The sequence below is a fragment of the Dermacentor albipictus genome, chromosome 7, assembly GCF_038994185.2.
Source record: "Dermacentor albipictus isolate Rhodes 1998 colony chromosome 7, USDA_Dalb.pri_finalv2, whole genome shotgun sequence".
In the NCBI taxonomy this organism is placed as follows: Eukaryota; Metazoa; Arthropoda; class Arachnida; order Ixodida; family Ixodidae; genus Dermacentor; species Dermacentor albipictus.
Genome location: NC_091827.1, coordinates 105,316,660 through 105,340,212, shown reverse-complemented (window position 1 = coordinate 105,340,212; position 23,553 = coordinate 105,316,660). Strand labels below are relative to the sequence as shown.

At 44.5% G+C, this 23,553-nt stretch overlaps 1 long non-coding RNA gene across 1 annotated transcript; it reads left to right on the top strand.

Moving 5' to 3' along the window:
- The first annotated feature begins 747 nt into the window (after positions 1-747).
- Positions 748-4,737, top strand: LOC135913989 (uncharacterized). Its single transcript, XR_010568188.2, has 3 exons — positions 748-1,197; positions 1,957-2,070; positions 4,434-4,737. It is a non-coding gene; the product is annotated as an uncharacterized lncRNA (long non-coding RNA).
- Positions 4,738-23,553: the final 18,816 nt, after the last annotated feature.

The following is a 23,553-nucleotide window of genomic DNA, read 5'->3' as shown; positions in this document are numbered from 1 at the left end:
TGGCATGCAGTGACTGCAGCACTTGGGGCGGAAACAGATCGAACGCCGCCGCACATTTCTGGCACATACCACTCAAATGCGACAAATGCACGCTGCAGAAACGATTTTTTTTTTCAAGGAATCTTGAAAAGTCACAAACCACATGAGCGCGATCCGCGCATGATAAGCGCATCGCCACGAAAGCAAGATAGGGAACACATAAGCGTAACCTGTGCCTCACGGGTAAAATTAAACATCATCGTATATACGTTGCTGTGCGACGGACACAAGCGCACGGAAACATCACACACTGCACACGTGTACCTCCGAGGTTGTGTCGACAATTTCTGGGCTACATTTAAACGACAGCAGGAAGTTACTTCAATGAGAAACGAAGTGAGGGCGCAGGCACTGCAGGTAACGGCTGCGCATAAAGTCAGTTAGGGTTTTAAGGCCAGTGACCGAGGTTGAAATCGCTAAAATCACACCGCAGCGATAGCTTACACAGGGTAAATTGTCGAGATCTTGAAGGCCATGCTTTTTGCTGACTACATGTGGCATAAGCGATTCAAAAGCAAGAATACTGCATGTAATTTATTTCTGCCCTAAACTGTAGCACACAATATGAGCATGTCAATGTTTCTTCTTGTCTAGCAAAATGTGTATGTAGTTCGGCTCAAAGGCCGGCTCAAAACGGCACAAAACCTGCTGTAGTGGGTATTATTGTAGGAATCACGGAGGCCACAGCAGCCGCACTATTATACAGACGGCGCTGGCGGCGCCGGTATTTTCGTATTCAACGCGACAGGTAGAATACGAAGATACGGCGTGTTGTTATTGCTCCGTCTTCAACGGTTGTTGTGCGCGCTGCGTCGATGTGTTTGTTTGATCGTGTGTTATTAGGTTTGCTGTAATGAAATGAGACGTAGTTCGCGAGCACGAAAGTGCCAGAAGATGGCTTGAGTCTCGCTGTAAGCACGCCGTATGCGTGGCGCGCCAGCTAAATGTGGACCAACGATTTTCATGCCATGGAGTGCGTTCCCTTTGTCTCCGCTTGTGTTCGTGGAAAGTTTGGTGGACGGCGCAAAGAAGTAATGCGTATTATTAGCGCGCGTCAGCTCGTCCACTACCCAGTGGCTTGCTTGCTGCAAGTAACATCGCAGACGCATCACTGGAAACTTGGAGAGTGCCTTTCGACCTCGTCGTACTGTTGAAACGGTAAGCAATCGTGCTCGCCAACTACACGTGCGTTCATCCGTGTTGTGTGTGCTTCCCGTGTGTGTATAGAGTGCCTTGCGAACGTAGCAAGTGGAACACCCACGACAACAGTGAACCCTGTGCTGATACTTGCTACGCGCTGGTTGTAAGAATTGTGTACGCAACTCTATTGCCACAGTGCGGAATTGGTAATCCTGATAAGCGTTTGCTTCCCCTGAGAAAAGTTTCGGAAATCGTGTTCGCCTTGTGCAGTTGTGCGTGAGCTCCCGCTTGTCTGCTAAAGTTGCATAGTAATGACCCGTCTACCTCTTCATCGATCCTTTCTTCAATGACGTTTCCTCACTTATAAATGCTTCGACGTTGTGCACAATCTCTGCTTACGAGGTTTTTGGCTAACGAACAGTTCTAAGAAAAAAATGTAAGCCAATCACAGCTTGCTACTAGTACAGCTTTATTTCCAAGGCAAGATGTGTTGACATAACTGACTTAACTAAGCATGAAAGGGGAACGTTGCCTATACTAGCAATGGAAAAAAAACATTCAGTTTAGATTGTAATCTGCTGCTGCGGTGCGTCCAAAACTTTATTTGATGTAAAGGTCCGCATTGTCATGACATTCGATGATTTCAAGCATTTGCTCTCTTTCCACATTAGTGCAGAGGTTGTTTTCGTGACTCTTTTAGGTGCTGATTGCATGTTTTCACGATATCACAGCTTTATTGTGCCACTGCTATAAGCTAACATAGAATTGATTTTGTAGTGGCGAGGCCGTGACCCACAACATAAACTACAAGATCGAGGAGCCCCAAGAAATGCAGACCCTGTGGATATATGGCTGCAGCAGCATGGCATGTGATCTGGATGGTCATGACAGGTGTGTATGAAATGTACGTGTTCCAAAAAGGGGGCTTGGTGTCATTCATGGTGAAGTTTGTCAACACATTACTTAATGCAGCATACTAAAGAGACTAAATATTTATGCAACCTTATTGAACCTGCTACCTATTTGTGTGCATAGCCATTATGCCCACATGATTGTGTTCTGTATAAAACTATACCCAACCATTCCTGATGTTATATTTTTTGCTTTATACGTAGTGTATTTATGACTTTTTATTGGGGTTTTATTCTTTGAAAACTATTTCCTATGCTGTACCCCTATTTGCATAATTTTTTTCTGTTTGTGCTACAATCTCGTGCAGTTTTCTGTGCGTGTAGGAATTCGAAGGGTAGTGGACTAAATATGTCACAGGTCTAAGCACGTAGTGTGCACATCTTTGTTTATCATTGATATCTTTACAGTTACTTCTCTGTTCCCATAGTAACAGCCACTGCAAAATACACATTTGGTGAGCTTTAATTTCTTGAAAATTAATATGAAGGTCAGTATTTACTATGGTATTAAGTATTAAGTATTTACTAAGCTGCATTTACTTCTGTAGTACATAGGCACAGACTGATATGGATACCTTGTGACCTACACAGGATGCCTTTTTTGTTTGTTGCATTAAATATGGGGGCTCACCCACATCTCTTACTATATATGTGGTATGCCTCATCGATTTCACTTGTCAGTTTTTACGGTGGATGAAAACATATGAACGATTGTAATCCAACATGAAGCCCCGTTGTGGAAATGTACGGCCAAGTTGGATGACCATACTGGTCTTTTAAATGAAATATGGTGAGCTCTTATACACATGAGAAGATACCGGCCAGTTTGCCCTATGTACGCTTGACCACATGTGAAAGGAATGCAGTGCACTCACTGCCTGTGACACACGACAAATTTGGTGGTATCTTTCACCGAGCAAGCCTCCCTTGCCTGCTTGCCTTTCTCAATTCTCTTGCACACTGCTGTGCATATGGCACCCTGACAAGAAAGGCTTGCTTAGATACCACTAAATTTGTCTTGTCTGTCAGGGGTAGTGTAGTCTATTCTTGTGATATGTGTATATTTGGTCAAATGTACATGCAACAGATTGGCCGGTGCCTCAACACGTACCTAAGACAGCACCATAATTCACTCCCCGGATCAGTATGTTCGTCCCATTTGACCATGCACCGATGGGACTGGGGCTGCGTGCCAGATTTAGACTGTTCATCTGTTTTGTTCAGCTGCGGCAACCAATTGACCAACAACATCGCTGAGGAATGCCACATAAAAAGACTGGGTCGCAATCTGTTTACTGAATTGTCCGCAACCTTCATAGTAACAAATTTGTTTGTTGCAACTAGTTTTAGGCACGTTATTTCTTGTTAAATTTTCTGCTTGACCTATAGAGCAGTTATGCAATCAGTTTTCAAAGTTACTTGATTAGTATAATTTTTGTTTTCTGTTTTTCACATGCCAGGTTGCAAGAAGGACCCTTTTTAATTAAAACTGAATTAACTTTTCAATTGCAGTTGGGCAGTCTTATTGCGTTTAGGATACATATCAGTGTACATACCCGTACTAGATTAGAAACTAATTGTTTCAATAACTCAAAAAGCACGAATATACTGTGTCCATTGTATCTGACAGTGACATCGCGACTGTGTTCCAAATACCACAAATTGGCAGTTATCCATCATAGTTTGCGAAAACAACTTAAAACATTATTGTTCCCCATACAATGCATACTTAGGTGCATCGTCATGATTGCCCAAGCTCCATGTGAGAAACTTATTATTCGCATATTAAGCATAGTACATACCAACTATGGCTAATAGCGGATGGAATATTAATTTTGTCTACCGCTCAGCAATAGAAGCCAGTAGGTCATTCCCTTCTTTTCAAAAAAAAATTTTTCTATGCGTAGTGTGACATCTGTATGGGTGTATGGCTGTATAGCTCATGGGTGTTCCTGCTTGCTTATGTTATAAATGGGAATGCGGTGTCATTGCAAGTTGAGATTAATGTGTGACTAGGCTGTTGTCATTCGGAGATGCTTTTTGTCATCAGCAATGATATTCTACTGCCAGGCACATTGGCCCAGTGCTGATGTCACCGAATCTTGGGAAAGTAAAAATATTCTCAAAAGTGATTCTCAAAAGAACTGCCACTGTTTGGCAGAGTGGTGGGGAGGTGGGGCGTTCTGCCACCTTTCTGTTATAATTTTTTTCTGAAACACTGAAATGAAACTTAGCATAATGCTACAACTATATAGATATTTGTGGCATGTTTGTGCCTGCTAATACATTATGACTGAATGTTCATTACACCTTTTGAAAATTAATTTCAATTTTATTTTCCAGGCTCCACCGTCGCCGTTAGTAGACGGACCAAATGAGGCCAAAAACTAGCCTTTCCTCGCTCCATTCCTGGGAAGTGAAATAGCAGGTGATCATGTAAGAATGAACTTGCAACCATGTGGGCAGTAGCCAAAGCTCCCTACAGTTCATGCTGGTGGTGGAATGATAAGACAAACCGCAATATTTATTTGTTTACTTATTCACTTAATATTTATTTATTCATATCTCATGAATACTGTGCAGTTTTTTTAGCAAGGAGTCAGGTAAAATAAAGCAATATTGTTGCATCAAAGTAAACATTATTTGAAAAAGCATAATTCACGTAGCTCGAATTCAGGGAAGCTGTAAATTTTGAAGAAACAGAGCAGTAAGGTTAACAAATCTTATATAACAAAAAATGAGATCACATTTCTGTTGGACCTAATACCATAATTTAATCTGTCAAACTAGAGATACCATATGCTGCTCTAATATACAATCACTAATGAGTAGATGCGCAAAACTCTCAAACGTTTCAACAATTTCATGTAAGCTGTAAATTCATATATACAGTTTGTTGACTTTAGACATAGCAGATGGAGTCTGCAGAACTATGATATCTCTTTCTGGCACAGAGACGGGGATTAGTAAGCTTCGTGGTGTTATTTTTCTTAAACCTGCCAAATAGTTCTTCCTGCAACAGGTAGAATTCTCAAATGCCGCAAACTTAATTCAAATTAGTGGTGTGGTTGTCTCAAAAGTATTTCTGTATTTTGGATGTATTTGAGTAGGAAAATTTACAGAATTAACGAGCTTGTGCTAGCTCTCTTTTTATTTACAGTTGCACACTAAGTCCTATTCCTTCAAGTTTTGCTATTTTCAGCAAATTTTAATAAAAATTGATGGTGTTAATTGAAAAACTATAATTTAAACATTTTTAAATGTATCAAACCTCATCAAATTTGGTTGCATAGTTACCGAGAAAAACGATTTTACTGTTCATGTGCATTACATAGGAGCTCCTGAGCTAAATCTCTTTTTTAGTCATTGCGTGTGTCGGTCTGGTTTGTATTTTTCACCCTAATTAGAATATTGGCTCTGATCTCAAAATTGTTTCCCTTACAACGAAATACAAGCTTTTAAACTTTTTACGATATATGCTGTACTGCTCTATGATAACCCCTGTTTGCCACATTTTTGCAGGGCCTACCAGTGCTAATTTTACACATAAACATAGACTAAAATGCTGTGTTGTTTCAGTATATGGTGTACTTATCTGTGAAAGCCATTATTTGCCACATTTTTGCAGCGACTGCCAGTGTTATTCTTGCTCAGACTAAAATGCTGTGTCGTTTCGTCAGGCTGACACAACATTGCAGTGCACATTCATATCAGTCTATTTTCAGGCTTTAGTATCCAAACGTTTAATGTGCACTGCTGGAACAGGCACTCCTTTTGCAGTTTTAATGGTATGGTTTCTTGTCCTAGTCAAGCCTGTTATTGCGAGGTGTCAACTGTAATCAAGTCTGCCACTGATTCTTTTACCTCATGTTTCGTGTGTTTGCACCACCAGCTTGACCTGAGAAGCATGTTGGCAGCTACAGTTTGTGTGTTGCAAGTTCTAGTCTGAAGTGTGTATGTCACATATATGAAGCATGTATCTAGTCTGAAGTGCAATAAACATTTCAAACTGAATACTTTGTGTTTGTAGCACCAATTATTTTGCCACTGCATTTACTGTAGTCCTTATTGCCTACAGTAGAACTTTGGTAAATTGCAAGAACTTTACACACATCGGCCTAGCTTTTATAGGCATTTGCTTGTAGGGACTCTAAAGCAACTGCATAGAAATATTCCATAGAATTTTTGTCTTTAGCATCTCTAAAGCAACGCGATAGAAATATTCTATAGAAATTTGCCTTTAGCATCTCTAAAGAAACTCGATAGAAATATTCTATAGAAATTTGCCTTTAGCATCTCTAAAGAAACTCGATAGAAATATTCAATAGAAATTTGTCTTTAGCATCTCTGAAGCAACTCGATAGAAATATTCTAAAGAAATTTGTCTTTAGCATCTCTAAAGCAACTCGATAGAAATATTCTATAGAAATTTGTCTTTAGCATCTCTAAAGCAACTCGATAGAAATGTTCTATAGAAATTTGTCTTTAGCATCTCTAAAGGAACTCGATAGAAATATTCTATAGAAATTTGTCTTTAGCATCTCTAAAGCAACTCGATAGAAATGTTCTATAGAAATGTGTCTTTAGAGTTCCTATAAGAATGCGGTGGCCAAATAACTTTTGAAACTCTATAGGAAAATTCTATAGGCAATCAAAATAAACACAATAGAGTTCTATAGAGAAAGTTCAAAAGACTTTCTAAAAAAACACATTAAAAATTTTTGTAAGGGTGGGCCCAGACCATCGCAATCTCCGGGGTATGCTGTATAATGCGCTATCGAAGTGCGCCTCTTTGGAGACGGAATTCGCGACTCAAGCATCTCACGCACCAGAGAACCACGTAAGCAATCTCACACAGAGCGCCCGCTTCCTGTAATAATATGTCCCCCTGCGGAGGCACTATGTGACAGCTGTTACTAGCAGTGCCCAGCGCTATTGATGCAACGCGCATACTTATTTTCTGAATTTCTTCTTTAAACACGCGCTACCGATGATGCAGCATTTATAGAAGTCATTCGCAGACTTTCGTTTCACTGAAACTAGGACATCATTCAACAAGGCTGCATATAATTATCAACTGTTCCTATACGTATCAACATATGTATACGTATCGGTACTACTCGTGCATATCTGCAGGTTGTCAGCCCTGTGGCCATCGGAATTGCGCAAAGAAACCACAAACGCTACATACGTAATCTGCGTGCAACGAAAATGCGCATTGAATCGCGCCATTTCTTTGTTAAAGTGAATAATTTATTTAGACATTTCTGTCTATTTAAACAAAATAGCTCTCTTTCGTTCTTCCGTTTTTTTTTTGTACTCAAACGGGTTCATTTATTCGATTGCCCAGTGTTCTCTGAGACGTACGTAATGTCATATGTGAGCTCTGTGGCGTCTGCAGGTTTAGATGATGTATCTGGTTGCAGCACTGTGCCATGTTACGTGTGCTGACCGCTAAATCCATGCTAAATCCATGCTGGTTCGCAATCACTAAGACTATTCCCTCATGCAGTCTAAATGCCAATATGGCGACTCCGATGGTGGCCTCCTCTGCTGCGGCGACGTTGAGCATAAAAATAGAGGTACGCTTACCAGTTGCTCCTGTCTATGTCCTACAACACTAGTAACCATGCCCTCCCCATACTGCAACCTCGACGCTTCTATCCAGCGAGTAGATGATAGAGTGCCACAACCTGTCTCCATTGCTTTGGCGGGTGCTTTCTTTCTGCCAAATGATATTCCGGGTGCATGTTATGTGGAATGGGTGCCATCGTCAAGTGCTTATGTACGAACTTGTGGCGTCCCTCTTGACTGTTGGTTGTCGTCATGGTGTATCGCAATCTTCGACGAGTTGACCTGCCTGTTCTGCCTGTTCTAGTGAGGCTGAGTGGTGTCATTTGCTCATGTAGGTGTGCTTCATTTAGTTCGCCTATGGTGATGTGAATGCCCAGGGATCGACGTTTCACCGTCACTTATCCTGGAGGAAGGCTGAGGGGTTGTCTGTAAGCTTTTCGTGTTAATATGTTAATTTGGGCGTTTATTGCTGATGTTAGGTTGATATACAGTGTCGCGTGCGTGACTATACTGACAATTAGGGCCTACATGAAGCATAGTAGGTCTTCTTCCTTCATGCCATGTCGCCAGTTGTCGACTCCATTGTGCGAGCTTCGCTGCAGCCAGTTTGTCTTAGCACGCTTATAGTGCGGTTATTACAATCTTAACTTGCATGTGAACACATAATACGTGGAATGTTTGGAATCTGGGTATATATTTTTGACTGTGATGGGTATCATTGTCCCTTCTACATTTTCTTTTGCTTCGGACTTCTTTTTGAGGATGAGGAGCTCGGATTTTTCTGGGGAATTGCAGGCTGCACTCTTCGGCGTATTCTGCGACAGCATCTGCCGCTGTTTGTAGGGCGTCCTGCTGTTCTACATGTGAGCGTCGATTTGTCCAAACGGTAATGTCGAGCGGGATAATCTCTAGACGCTCTCGGAGCTTTCTCATGGCGAAGTTGAAGAGAAAAGTTAAAAGGAGCTATTCCTGAGGAGCGCCTATATTTGTGACATTTTACTCTTCCGTTCTCAGGGTATCTACGCTTATCATTGCCGTGCGGTCCGTTAAGGACGCTCGGGTGTAATTGTAGATTGGTTGCCTGGAATTTAGTTGCGATATGTTTATGGGAAGGCCTCATGAGCTACGTTCCCAAATGATGCTTTAAGGTGTATTGCGCCAATGCATTTTCCATGAGTGGCGACACGGTCCAGTACTTCTTTCTTCATTTGGAGTAGCACGTCTTGACTCCACAAATGCGACTTTAAAACGCACATGTTGCCAGGAAGGAAACCCGTGTCGTCAGGCAAATGAGCATCGAATTTTCGAAAAGTTTCCCCAGGCACGACGTCACGTTTATGGGTCACATGTCGCTGAGGCTGGGAGTCTTGTACGTTTTGGTTTTAGTATTATGTGGGTTGTAGTGCTTTGATAGAGCTGCACAACAATGGCTATCAAAGAAAGTGGTTAGGGCTTCTATCGACTCCCTGTCGGGGAGCCGTAGTCTGTAACGATTCGGTATCCAAAGAAATTACTTTGGCGGTGGCGTCACATTTGGGCGGTCCTCTGGTGTAATGAGAACGAGATGAAGGACAGACGTGGACCACCAGGCGTAAATATAGCAAATGAGAAACGCGTCTTCCTAAAGAAAAATAATTTGTTGATGTTCTTGATGAAGTTTATTTTATTCATTACGAAACGTGTGTATGGCGTATCGGCGGTGAGTTATTTATGTTTTTTTTACGGCGGTTGAAGCATTTATGCCGCTCTGTGGTATGTCGTGCATTAACATGTTGTGCAGAAACTCCACTGGAGTTGTCTACGTGTACGTAAGCATACCCTCAAATTTACGTTGGTGCTCACCCAAATTTCAAGTCGACCTTCATGTCAAATTACGTTCAAATTTCAAGTTCGCCCACCACCAAATTTTACGTTGGTGCACTACGAAATTCCAGTTGACCAACCCTCCAATTACCCCAATTCGTTTGCCCCTACTATAGCTTCTCCATGTTAATTTGCTCTGGACGCCGATATCGACCGTGCACCCTGCACGCACACCTCTGCACATGGCCTACCACGCCTTCGGATTTCACCGGAGCATCTCTCGCCCCTTCACTTCGTAGCTTTTGATCAATTCGGTGCATGACTGCACGTACCTGAGTTCATAATAGAATGCGTGCACATTCCGAGGTGATGGCGTTATCATGGCCGTGACCAATCACTGCTCGCAAAGCGAATTTTTCGAAAACCGAAGCGTTAAAGGAAAAAATGGCCGGCCTAACCCTTCTCAACGAGCCGGCCTCACACACCAGAGTGGGTGCGGGCCCCCATAGGGACACCACACCAGACCTAACGCTATGCAGGAGAGCCGGGAGAATCACCTGGGAGAACACCTTCGAGGACCTGGGGAGCGATCACAGGATACTCAGCATTGCCCTAGGAGAGCCCCGTGTCACGAAGGGAATAAAACATAAGTTCCGGCTAGTAGACTGGGACAAATTCCGCAAAACCAGAGACGAAAAAGAACAGGGACCCATAAGAAACATAGAGGAATAACGGAGAGCTGCTACGAGACGTAGAAAAGGCCACGACCGAGATGGAGTGGGGCGACTGGGAGGCTCAACGCCAACATGAAGACGACGACAACGGTGGTGGTCACTCTCCGCGGATGGACAGCAGGCTCACGCACCTCGTACAAGCCAAAAAATCCATCCAGAAACGGCTGCAAAGGCAAAAACACAATAGAAATCTAAGGCGCAAAATCGCGGAACTAAATAAGACCATCGAAGCACACTGCGCCCAGTTATGCAATCAGGATTGGGACGAGGTATGCGACGCCATGGACGGCAACATCAACACGGGCAAGACGTGGAAGATCCTCAAGCACCTGCTCGACCCGTCGCGAACGAAGACAGCGGCGAAAGCGGAAATGACCAAGCTCAGACACAAGTACAAAGGAAACATCCGTGAAATGGGTGATGAAATCGTCAAGCTCTACCTTGAGAGACCTCCAGCCGTTGAACACCGGAACTACTCGGGCTCTCCCAACGAAGACCTCGACAGAGATTTCTCCCAGTAAGAAATCAAGGCGGTCCTGCAGACCATCAAGACCAAGTCGGCTCCGGGCCCCGACAAAGTGACCAACAAGATGCTCCGGAACCTGGACGACCAGGCAACGAGCCGCTTGACAGACTACATCAACGAGTGCTGGAGGAACGGCGGGATACCCGACGAATGGAAGAGGTCCGACGTGATCCTCATTTCGAAGCCGGGTAAACCCTTAGAAATACAGAACATGCGGCCCATCTCTCTCACTTCCTGCGTTGGTAAAGTGATGGAGCACGCTTGCCTGAGTAGAGTTAACGGCTACCTGGAGTCAAACGACAGCAACACCACAGCAACACGATTGGCTTCAGAAGAGGGCTCTCTACACAAGACGCAATGATACAACTAAAGGAGCAAGTCATAGATACCACGGGGCGGGGCTTGAGAGCAATACTTGGACTTGATCTGAAGAAGGCCTTCGACAGGGTCAAGGACACGGCCATACTCGACAGAATCGTGCAACTCGGCCTGGGCGAACGAACGTATAATTTTATCCGAAATTTCCTTACGGGAAGAACAGCCAGAATCAGACTGGACGAGGAGGAGAGTATCCAGGTGGACATGGGCAGCGCTGGCACGCCGCAAGGGTCCGTCGTGTCACCGATGCTCTTCAACCTCGTCATGATCGGACTGTCGGAAAAACTGGACCGAATAGAAGGCATTAATCACACCATTTATGCAGACGACATTACGATTTGGACCACGAAAGACGCAAGCGAGGGTGATATGGAGAACAGACTTGAAGGGGCGGTGGAGGCAATCGAAAATCATCTAGAGGGCACCGGACTTGAATGCTCACCGGAAAAATAGGAACTGCTGCTCTACCGCCCCAGGAGGTCCGGCAAACCGTCCAGAGACGTAGCGGAACTACACAAAAGTGGAATCAGATTAACCACGAGGAAAGCCACGGAGATACCCATGGTCCAAAAGATTAGAGTCCTGGGTCTCTGGATCGAAGCCAGGGGAATAAACACGGAAACTATAACACACCTGGAAAAGAGAGTCATGGCGGCCATTCGGCTAATACAGAGAGTCTCCAACAACAGGAGGGGCATTAAGGAAAGAAACGTCGTACGGCTCGTTCAGGCCTTCGCGATCAGCCACGTCGCGTACGTGGCGGCATTCGTCCACTGGAACAAGGCCGAGAAAGACAGGATCGACGCGCTCATTAGAAAAGCGTACAGAACAGCACTGGGTCTCCCCCAATACACAAGAAACGAAAGGTTACTACAACTCGGGGTGCATAACACGCTGCAGGAGATCGCAGAAGCACAGAGAATAGCGCAACTTGAAAGACTCTCCGGAACCAAGGCGGGAAGAGAAATCATGGAAAAGATCGGCATAAACTACCACGGAATGAACGGCCCCAAGATGCAGATTCACTCAGACGTCCGAGCCGCAATTAACACGGAAAATATCCCGAGGAACATGAACCCCGTGCACAATGTCGAGAGAAGAAAATGCCGCACGAAAACGATTCTCAAAAATCACGGCGCGCGGGAGGGGGTGCTCTTCGTAGACGCCGCGCGGTACCCCCGAAACAGGGACGACAATGGTGGTGTCGGCGCTGACAAAGGTAACTCCCTCTTCGCAATGGTGGTCGTATGCACGAAAGAAAAGACCGTGACTGCGGGCTCCGTAAGGACTAGATCGTCGGAGGCAGCCGAAGAAACGGCAATCGCATTGGCTATAATTAGCGGTCGGCAACAATACAGAACAATAATCAGCGACTCGAAGACGGCTATTAGGAATTTCACAAAGGGCTCGGTCTCCACCGAGGCGACCAAAATCCTGAACCACAGAGCAGAAGACTTTAAGAACGGCACAATTACACCCAAATACCTCAGATGGATCCCGGCACATATGGGAGAAGTTACCATGAATGCCCCTCCCAACCTCAACGAGAAGGCCCACCGAGTCGCGCGAACACTTACCCAACACTGCACGGACAGTGACGGCCCAACACCCCGCAACCCTTGGGGAAGAGGAGAGGACTGCGGCGGAGGCGATGAAGAAGACGGAGGAGGCGAGGACGACGAAGAAGCGATAAAAGACGACAGGGACAGACTGGTCACGTACCACGACATAGTGACACACTACACGAAACAAAGAGAAGCATACCCACAACCCCACAAACAACTCGACAGGTCTAAAGAAACAGATTGGAGAAGATTGCAAACCAGAACGTTCCGAAACCCAGTACACTTAAACAGAATAAATTCAACACAATATCCAGACGCAAGCTGCAAGCTCTGCAAACACGAACACGCAGACATGGCACACATCTTGTGGAAGTGCACACAGATCGGTTCAGTATACGTAGAGGACAAGATAGAACCGGACCTTCTCGAGGAGCGATGGCTAAGCGCTCTGACTAGCTCAGAACTACACGACCTGTTATGGGCTATCCAGCGGGCCCGGGCAGCGGTGGAAAGGCTATGCCTCACCGCACACAATGCCCGGGTGGCCTGAGCCCGGGCTGGCAACCTCGCAGGTCCTTTTTCCATTAAAGTTTTTTCCGTCCGTCCGAAGCGTTAAAGAATACGGCTCCAGGTTTATAAGCATTTTATTCCTGAGCCCATCGTGTCCTGGGGCTGTGTTTCGTATTAGGCTGTAAAGCGCTGTCCAGGCTTCCGATGTTTCGAATGGTCGAGCTCAATCTTCATTTCGTTTCCTACTATATTTACACATCGATATTCGTTTCCTTATGCGGTCCCCAATATATTTTGCCTCAATCTCTCACACAATCCCTTCCTGCGACCACGGCTGGTTGCGATGCATGCGCCTGATTGTATGCGTGCCTCGTTGCATGCTTTTTGTTTGGTCCAGTATGGCTTCGAATATTGCCCACATTTTGGACATGGTGAGCTTACCGCTCTAGCTGGCGAACGTTTGTCGTCAATATTGGCACACCAGGAACGTAGCGTATTATTCCGCCTGCGTTGTAAGAGACACTACGGGCTATTTTAGTTTATTATATTTTTGGTTGCGCCATTTTTTCAGAAGGTTTATAAGAGCGTCCCACACAAACACGATATGTGGGCCCACCATCGGATTTTCTCCGGTCAGTTGCATCATATTCGAGTGCTGTCTGGTCGACTCCTTGAGCTAGCCTGGCCATTGTTTTAGCAATGTGATAACCTGCCATTAATTTTTTGTTGCACTCTCGCAGTATCAAAGACAGACCAGTCTGTCACCAGGATGTGAATAATGCATTTGTGTGTGTGTGTTTAAGCAAAATGGCAACCTCGAGTATATGGCGGTCGCTACCCAGCGTTTCATCAGTAATTCTTCATGTGGGCTATTTGTGAGTCTTGACTATAGTAAGTTGTTGAACCGTGTACTATGATACACTGTTATTTACCCTAGTTGGAATGTCTGTGAGGAATGTGAGTGCATGGTATTTCCTATCTTTGAATTGAGGTTCTGACCGCATGCCGGATTCATCGCCTTAAAGTCACCTGGTACAAGTAGCGTGTTGTTTTTGGCTTCCTTGAGCGCCGATCTCATGCGGTAATCGAAATTTTCACCAAGCTTTCTTGGTGGGCTATACACATTTAGGACAAAGACACTGCATGCCTTTTTGTCTGCTGGCAGTATTTCGCAATATACATGATCAATCTCACTACCGTCGAGTATGCAATTTATTGCCGTCCTCCTGGGGGAGAAAAGCAATGATACTCGCATATCTGTCTTCGCCATGTGCGTTTCACATCTGGACAAGGTGGGCCCGGTTCCTGCTTCCTGTAATACGATATCTGCCGGGGTGGCTTTTGGGGTTTGTATGTATTGTTGTAATGTAGCTTTTTGTCCTTGAGAAGAACCTGCAATTCCACTGCCATACATGAAGTTCATGTGCCTGGTTGTGGCACCTAATCCCCATTGTGAGTTAATGGTGCATTCTACATAGACCGATACTGATCTTCAACGCTTGAGTTGGCTCGGTTCCTTTCCTTTCTTTTATTGGACAGGAAGATGGTTGGCTGCTCACGCAATGCGGCATGTTGTTCCGAAAGTTTTTCATGGAGCTGTTGAGGCTGTTTTATTGGCGTACGGCCATCTGCATTAACGAGCATGCGATGTCCTGAATCGCCTCAACAAAATACTCCGCACCTCGACAATCTGAACACCGTGACACGAAGCCGCCAGTAAAAACATTCGTCCACAGCGATATCCCGAGGTCACTCCAACCAGCACTGTAAGAGGCGCCCGGAGGCACCAGTCCACAAGCACAACACGCTTACTGCAAAAATTTTCAGCACTAGCGCCTTTCGACAAGGACAATGGAGCCACTGTACTCATCCCTCACCAGAGCTGAAGCCGCGGCCTGGAGGCAACTACATACCAACACCAACCCTCACATCGTACTCCTCCACGCGATGTACCTCACCACTCATCAACACATTTTTCTTTTCTGCACAGAACCAGCTATTGTATACCATACCACATACGCTTGCCGAAAAAATCCCTAATAACTGCCACAACCGAAACGCAGTGCACGAGTAGTCGGAGAAGGTGCTCACGAGCTCGGAATCGAAGGATCAGCGGAAGCTGATCGCCAATGCCGAAAATACTGTCCCCCCCGCTGGGGCCCTCGACCGAAGGCTCCAGCCACATGGGGTTCCACACCTCTCCGTACCCCATCTGAATGAGGCTTTCTGTCTTACTTCTCTCTTCTATTTCTACTTTTGGTCTTTGCTCTCAAAATAAACTGCTCCATTGTTAGTACACATTTAAATGTCGTATACTTTCAAAATATTTTTGACTGCTTTCGCTGTTTCTTTAACACTCCATGGCCACAGGTTTTGCGGTGCCCCACAGTTAGATTTTAAAATGTCGCAGTTCGTCGCAAATGGTGATACGTCGATTGACCGATTGCGACAGCAAATTAGTAGACTGCTATACGGAGTAAGGATAGCAGTTTCATCGCCCACATGGGTTTGTAAACATTCGCTTAATAACTAAATCACCAAGCATGACGTTACGCGCGCACAAGCAAGGATGAACACATTTCACTGGATCAACGCGAACATCAGCTGTTGAAACGTTGCAATGAGAAAACGCTGCAGCAGCAGCGAGTGAACTGACCTTCGCGCTGCGCATCCCTTCAATGCGGGCTAACTGGAGAGAACGCAGTGCACACGAAGCAACGAGCCCTAGGGGTACCTGGACTCGGTATTCATCCCAGATTGCATTCAAGAACGCGCCCTAGCGGGCGCGTGCGGTGGCGCTATGCGCTGGTGCCATCGGAGTTACACGTTCCCATTCCCACCCCTTCCCCTGGTGCCTCGTGCGCGACAGAAGACGGTGTGCTTCCTGCACGCTTGCCTTTCTTGCAGGCAAAGTATGGAGCCAGCATCGTCTGTTAACCCTCGCACGCCCTCACTCACACGTACAGCATACAGCGCTCTGCGACGACGTTATTGCCTTTGCATTTTATGTGGAACACCACGGCGACGCCGATAGTGTCGGCACAAATGCGCTTGGAGCGTCCATATAATTGCAATGAAAAAAGAAAATTCGCATGCAAGTTTTTCTTTATTTCTATGACGGAGGCTGGCAAGTAACGCAACGCGGCACACTTAATTGGCGCTGCTTAGGGAAGTTTTTGGCTCGGGGCTGCAATGTCTGTGGGCAGGCCTCGCCTGACATTAAGAATACATTTGAAACAAACGTGAATGTTTGACAGCACCGAGTAATGGGTTGTTTCATCCTATTTTGTAGCCCGACTACAGACCGGAACTGTAGGGAAATAATATCAGCAAGGAAAGTGAGTGAACATAACACTGCTTCAAATTCAACAGTCAGTGAGGCAGCGCCATGAAGTGCGCTGTCCTGTCTGAGTTATACTACACATTTCGGCAAGTAGACGAGCGAAATATCGGCCAGTGAATATATGTCATACTGATTTACATGTTTTGGAGGTTAGGCGGCAAGATGAGAAACAATTTTATGGGCTTTTTTTAAGTATGCCTCCTATTCCAGTGCTTTATTAGCACATCTATTGAAAGTGTTCTGCCATATTTTAACATCTTTCTGTATTTCTATGGCAATTTTAATATTTATGTGACTTTTTTTCTATATTCCATTCCCCTCAGCAGTTTCTTTAGGGCCAACACAGTAACTGCAATCTTTATTAAATCTCAATCTGTGCAATAATTAGCATCGGAGAAGCAGTAGCAGGAAAACGATAAAACAAGCATGCACACTGGAGCGCTTTGCATATTATACAGGATGTCCAGCTAAATTTAGCCAGAGTTTAAAAATATGCAAATGCTACGTAGCTGGACAGACGCAATGTAATGCTGTTTGCCGCCGCATGGAGAAAACCCCAAATACTTTTTTCATGCCGCCTAATTAGATAATTTGTCTTAATTAAATAATGAACTTCTCAAATATTAAAATTAGATGAAAGGTGTCAATTAGAATATTGTAGAGCCACATGAAAAGGTCCCGATTCAGCTTTCTGTTGCTCAATACCTGCAACATGAAAGTGTTTTTCCGAGCCTGAAAAGCGCCTGCAAAGGCACGCAAAATTGCCGCAAATGCACTCACTATATTGAAATGCGCATCAAACTGCCTGTTAAATGGGTGAAGATTCTACGTAAGAATCTACAACGACTGAAATCGTCAGGATATTCAAGGGATAACAAGTCAGATCATGAGGCCTCTGCAATATTTAAAGCAATAAACACAGGCGTCTTACCGTTGCTTTTCGTCGTCATCATCATCATCATCGTCGTCGTCGTCGTCGTCATCGTCGTCATCATCACCATCATCATCATCATCAGCTTGGTTACGCCCACTGCAGGGCAAAAGCCGCTCCCACACTTCTCCAACTATCCCGGTCATGTACTAATTGTGGCCATGTTGTCCCTGCAAACTTCTTAATCTCATCCACTCACCTAACTTTCTGCCGTCCCCTGCTATGCTTCCCTTCCCTTGGAATTCAGTCCGCAACCCTTAATGACCATCGGTTATCTCCCCTCCTCATTACATGTCCTGCACATGCCCATTTGTATTTCTTGATTTCAACTAAGATGTCATTAACTCGCGTTTGTCCCCTCACCCAATTGCTCTTTTCTTATCCCTTAGCGTTACATCTATCATTCTTGTTTCCATAACTCGTTGCGTCATTCCCAATTTAAGTAGAACTTTTTCGTAAGCCTCTAGGTTTCTGCCCCATACTTGAGTACTGGTAAGACACAGCTGTTATACACTTTTCTCTTCATGAATTATGGCAACCTTCGGTTCGTGATCTGAAAATGCCTGCCAAACGCACCCCAGCGAATTCTTATTCTTCTGCATATTTCAGTCTCATGATCTGGATCCGCGGTCACTACCTGCCCTAAGTAGATGTATTCCCTTACCACTGCCAGTGCCTGGTTACCTATCGTAAACTGCTGTTCTCTTCCGAGACTGGTATAAACATCACTTTAGTTTTCTGCAGATTCATTTTTAGGCCCACCCTTCTGTTTTGCCTCTCCAGGTCAGTCAGCATGCCTTGAAATTGGTTCCCTCAGTTACTAAGAAAGGCAATATCATCAGCGAATCGGAAGGTACTAAGGTATAACTTTTATCCCCAATTCTTCCCATTCCAGGTCCTGTAATACCTCCTGTAAGCATGTAAGCATAGCATTGGAGAAATCGTATCTCCCTGCCTGACGCCCTTCTTTATTGGGATTTTGTTGCTTTCTTTATGGAGGACTACAGTGGCTGTGGAGCCAGTATGGATAACTTTCAGTATTTTTACATACGGCTCGTCTACACCCTCATTCCATAATACCTCAATGGCTGCTGAGGTTTCGACTGAATCAAATGGCTATGGCTGAAATGCGACGGCAGGTAATGTTGCAGGCAGGCGTGCGGCTATGTAAGAGAACGCGAACTACCCAGTAACATCTGCGCCCTCATATGCGTTTTGATGCAGTGCTACGTCAGATTTCTGCTATCTATGATTTCCAGATGTACCTAAACTATACCAAGGTTATTACGGGCATAAAAGAAACGAAGAAGTGTGTTCGTTGTGCACTGGTCTGTTAATTATTTCGATATTTGATTCTGACCGAATATAGAAGCAGCGTGACATTTTGTAATTTTGTCATGTTATATATGTGAAGCAATTTCCCTTTATAGCTTGCTGGTTGCTGCCACCTTCGAGAAGCGTCCCGGCATACCAAGCCCGAGGGAAAGCACATTTCTGCAAAAGCAGTAGGTTGAAGCAGCACATCGCCATGGTACTTCAATTTATTTACTGAGCCCCCTTCATCCTTTTCTAAAAAAAATAGGGCTCCGTGGCTCTATATTGGTATTGTATGTAACCAGAAAGCCATTCGATTACTAGCATTACTCTTCATTGGTAGGAGTGCTCGGGACATTATTACGCAGGTGTCAGGCACACCACCATTAAATCAGCGCCTTTCTCGCAAGATATGGCTCGGACGACCTACGCTTCTCACCGCCGTCACGTCTGCGTCACCGAGGACCAATATTAGAGGGCGACGGAGCCCAGCAGGATGGTTCTTGACGTTCCTGGATGGCCTGAGGCGACGGAGGTGCCAAATGTGGACACGGAAGCCACTGGAGCGTGAAATGAACCCGTCGTCAATATCTCGGGGTGTCACCTCCCGTACGACATATTGTGGACCGCGTCAAGCTGCGTGAAATAACATCGGCCATCGTCAAAGTAGCCACCTACCTTAGGTACTAAAGCCTGGGGCCCATCTATTTCTTGTTGGTTTGTGCACATACAGGGTCAGACGGACTTTTGTGTACCAAAGCCTCAGGCAGGTTCTAAATAGGAGCAGCGAAGCAGTAAATAAGACTTAGAGAACAATGTATGCTTCACGATAGACGTTTTTCTTCTGTTTTTGTTGTTGAGGTCAGTAGTGTGAAAAAGAATGTTTGCTGCGAAATGAAGATCGACGTCATAGGTCCTTTTTCTGCGCTTTTGCCCTCAGGAGTGGAATAACAACTCCCCACCAAAACAACTTTCCGCTTTTATCTAATTGAAGCTATGTAGCTTGCCGAAATATTTTTTTGGCTTTCTATTTAGCAGTTTTCCCATGAGAGCGAAGCATGACAAGAATCTTACGAGCCTAATGCGTAAAATTACCATTAAACGCACTAAAGGCGTATGTATATACAATAATATTCTACTTTATTCCGACCTATGTAAATATAAATGACATTAGGTTCCCTAAAAGTAGCGTAGCAAACAAATCATATTATCCTTAATTAGGTGAATGACGGCGTAGCAGGCAACATTCTTGTGTAGTTTTTTTTTATTCATTAATTTTAAACCCGGGCGACTCCGGCTGCATTTGCCCAATCTTCAACATGAGCCCTATTTACTGCGATGAATTCCGCCAGCCGCCGCTCAACTTCATTTTATTTTGCCATTAGTTGTAGAGGAATTCGCTTCATTTTACCTATTGTAAATAGAACTATCCTTTAGGCAAAATTCATCTGTTCAAGTGTACTGAACAAACTGACGATATTTTTATTCATACGAGGGCGACTTAGAAAGTCTTTGCCCCTATTTTTTTATTCATCAAAATAACGTACACACGTTTAAGTACTAATATACGGGCTATTCTATGTGCCTTACGCAATTATTTTGTATAGCTCCCACACCAGTTGAGAGCTTTCTTCCATCGCAGCACTAAATTTGAGATGCCCCTATGCCATGTTGTCGTCAGCCAGAGATCCACGCGGCCTCCGCGAACGCTCATTGTCATGCAAGTCTTAACGGCATTTTGCGATCTCGCAACCAGCTGGAAGACTTGCCAGAGATGTGGGATTTTGGCGACAGTTTTTCACTGCCATGATGAGGTAAAGAGCATAAAGTTGCACGTTTTTTTTTAAGGAACATTGCATAGATTGAGGCCTGAAATTGCCTGAATGGAAAGACGGTAAAGTGATGTGACTGACAAAATAGCAAATGCTTCAAACACTCGAATACTTACGCTTTCGGAACCGGAAAAACCAAGTAAAACTGTAGTCTGTGAATTTTTTCCTCTTGAGACAGAAAGATTCAGAAGACAAAAATTAAATATGGAATGGTAGTCCTGTTGACGTTGTATGGCAGAAAAATAATAGAACCTTTGAAGGATCTACCAATCGCCTGTAAAGAAACTGCAAATTCTAATTTTTTGTATGTACATGGGTGTCCAAGGCCGTAAAAGCAGCTTTCATGCTTGGCCTTAAAATATATGTGATAAATCACTAGATAGCTCTACAGGTCTGATATTCACGTATGAACTTGAAAAATTGTAATATTTGTGAATGCGAAAAATAATTCTTTTTTTCAATTTTTGTCTCATTTCTACGACGTGCGCACAAGCTTGCCAGCCGGAAATGCAGGCGACAAAGCGGGCCTCGTCTGAAACACAGATGACAGAGAAACGGTGTTGTGTTCCGCGTTTTATAGCCAAGAAACGCACGTTATAACGCAACACGGCTTCACCTTGGTGTCAGCCACGTAAACGCTACAACCATTGCGCATAAAATATCAATACGTGTTCAAATAGAGTTCTACCGCGGTGTCGTGCCCAACACAAGTATTTGATTCACTGAACCGACATGTTTTTATTCGCTTGTTTTTCTGTCTAGTCTACTGCCTATGATTTCCGGCTATGTGGAAAGTAATCCAGGCTTAAGGCGCAAGGCGGAGGCAGATTCCTTCGCCTCTGCCATGCAAAAAATTTCTAAAATTGGGGAGCGGCAGGCTGATTTACTGACTGAATTGATACTAAGCAGGGAGAGGTGTGCAGTTGCCGAGAATTAAATTACGCTCCTAATTGCCAGAATTGCACCTTTGGAAACATGCAACAGGTCCGAACAGCCAACATGCGACGTTGTCACAGCTACAACTAACTTGCGCAATGCTACTTACCAGTTCTTTTACATTTCATCTATGTGTGATAGCACTGAAAATCGAATGCGACGTTCTAACCTTCTGTTTTGTGGAGTTGAAGATGCCCTTAACGAAGATTGGGTTGCATACGAGCTAAAGATACTATAATTCTGCTCAAACAAGCATCGAATTACCGTAACAAATAATTAATTTGAACGCGTTCATAGACTATAAAGGTGCACTGACAATAAACGCTGACCAATAATAGCAAAATTATTACAGGTACTCTCCCAATAGCAATAGGATTCTTAAAGGTCAGTCAGGGATTCCTACAGGTACTCACCCAATACCAATAGGGTTCTTAAAGGTCAGTCAAGAGTGTCTATATGCACCCTCTCAATACAAACAGGGCTCTTAAAAGTCATGTAAAACTCTTACAGGCAACCCTCCAATGCCACTAAGAGTCTTTTAGTTTATTGGAGATCCTTTACATGTAGCTTTCGTACGCCAGTAGAGCGCTTAAAGGTTAGACAGATTTCTACGGGCATTATGACCGTCCGAAACGAAAACGTCGGCGCAGCCGATTAACCAAGTTGGACGTGTAAAACCTCATGAAAATTCTGTAGTAATCAAAACCGCGATCAGTCTTTGTTTAGTGCTTTTACTATTATTTACCCTTTGTGGTGCCGAAATCGGCATATGCATGAGGCAACTCGCAACCGAGTGGCTTTCCGCAGTACATCGGTGAAGGATATTTCTTCACCTCATGTTAATTAGGGTTACACAATGACATGAGTTGCGCTTCCTTAAGACTGTCGAGGAGAGCAGAAACTAATTGCCGCTATTTTAGCACAGCTACCGCGTGAGTATATTATGTATATATAGTATATATAAGAGACATCACAAACTTGGGCCAGTTAGAAGCGGAATGAAGGCTGCGCTACAAATTTGTTCGGTGACTTGTCATCAACTCATAAGCTCAGCGGGTGATTAAGTTCTCGTACTCTATTTTTGTGGCTGCCGAGCAATACCACATGCATCTGTGCGTTGTACCTGCGCTTCTCGCTTGTTTTCTCCGTGTGCGCGTCTTTCCGAACCGTCCGCTCTTACAACGTCACTGCGCAATATATACACAGTGCAATAAGGCCGCGGCGGCGCGTTCCTATTGCTTTGGCAGCTAAACAAACACGTCTTCAGTAAAGGATCAAAGCATTTCCGTGAGGGCAAAGAATGGTATATCGGCAAGGCATCATTTAGTGAAGAAACTGTCCAGAACTGGCGTAAACGGCTGTCGAGGTCTCACAGTGAATCGAGTGTATGAACGCACCATTTGAATGCAGCGCTGCGACAGCTGCGGCGCGCATTTCACAAATAGAATCGTGGTCGAAACGCTACCTCCCTGAACGCGAGCGATTGTGCAGTTTTGTGATGTATACCTCATGCACCAAACATACATCCGCTACGAAAACGAAGAGCTTTCCCAATGTATACGCACTGCCGTATGTTGCGTGCGGCCCAATTCGATTACAAACGGGAAATCTAATGTCTGCATGTACTTAACTGGGCTATATATGCTATAGCCGATCATTACTATAGCGTATGCGATAGCTCTGCATGCATGCGCGTTAAATGGTGCATGAACAGAATTCCATTGCACGCCTTTCATTCTAAAGCGAGTTAAAAAAAATTTTATCAGCATAGCAATTAATTTAACAGCTAACAAATTTTCATTAGGATATACAGCAATTCGATACTGTTTTCATATCGTTGCTGTGGGTGCACCGAACTATCTTCAGGCAGAAGGCTCAATGTTCCTGCAGAAATGGAATGCTTAAGTCTAGCTTTGAGTCAGTGCATCAATTGATTATTGGTAGACATGGAGCACTCCCATGCAATGCAACTGTCACAAAATGTGTAAACTGCAAGGTTGACATATAACACACAGCG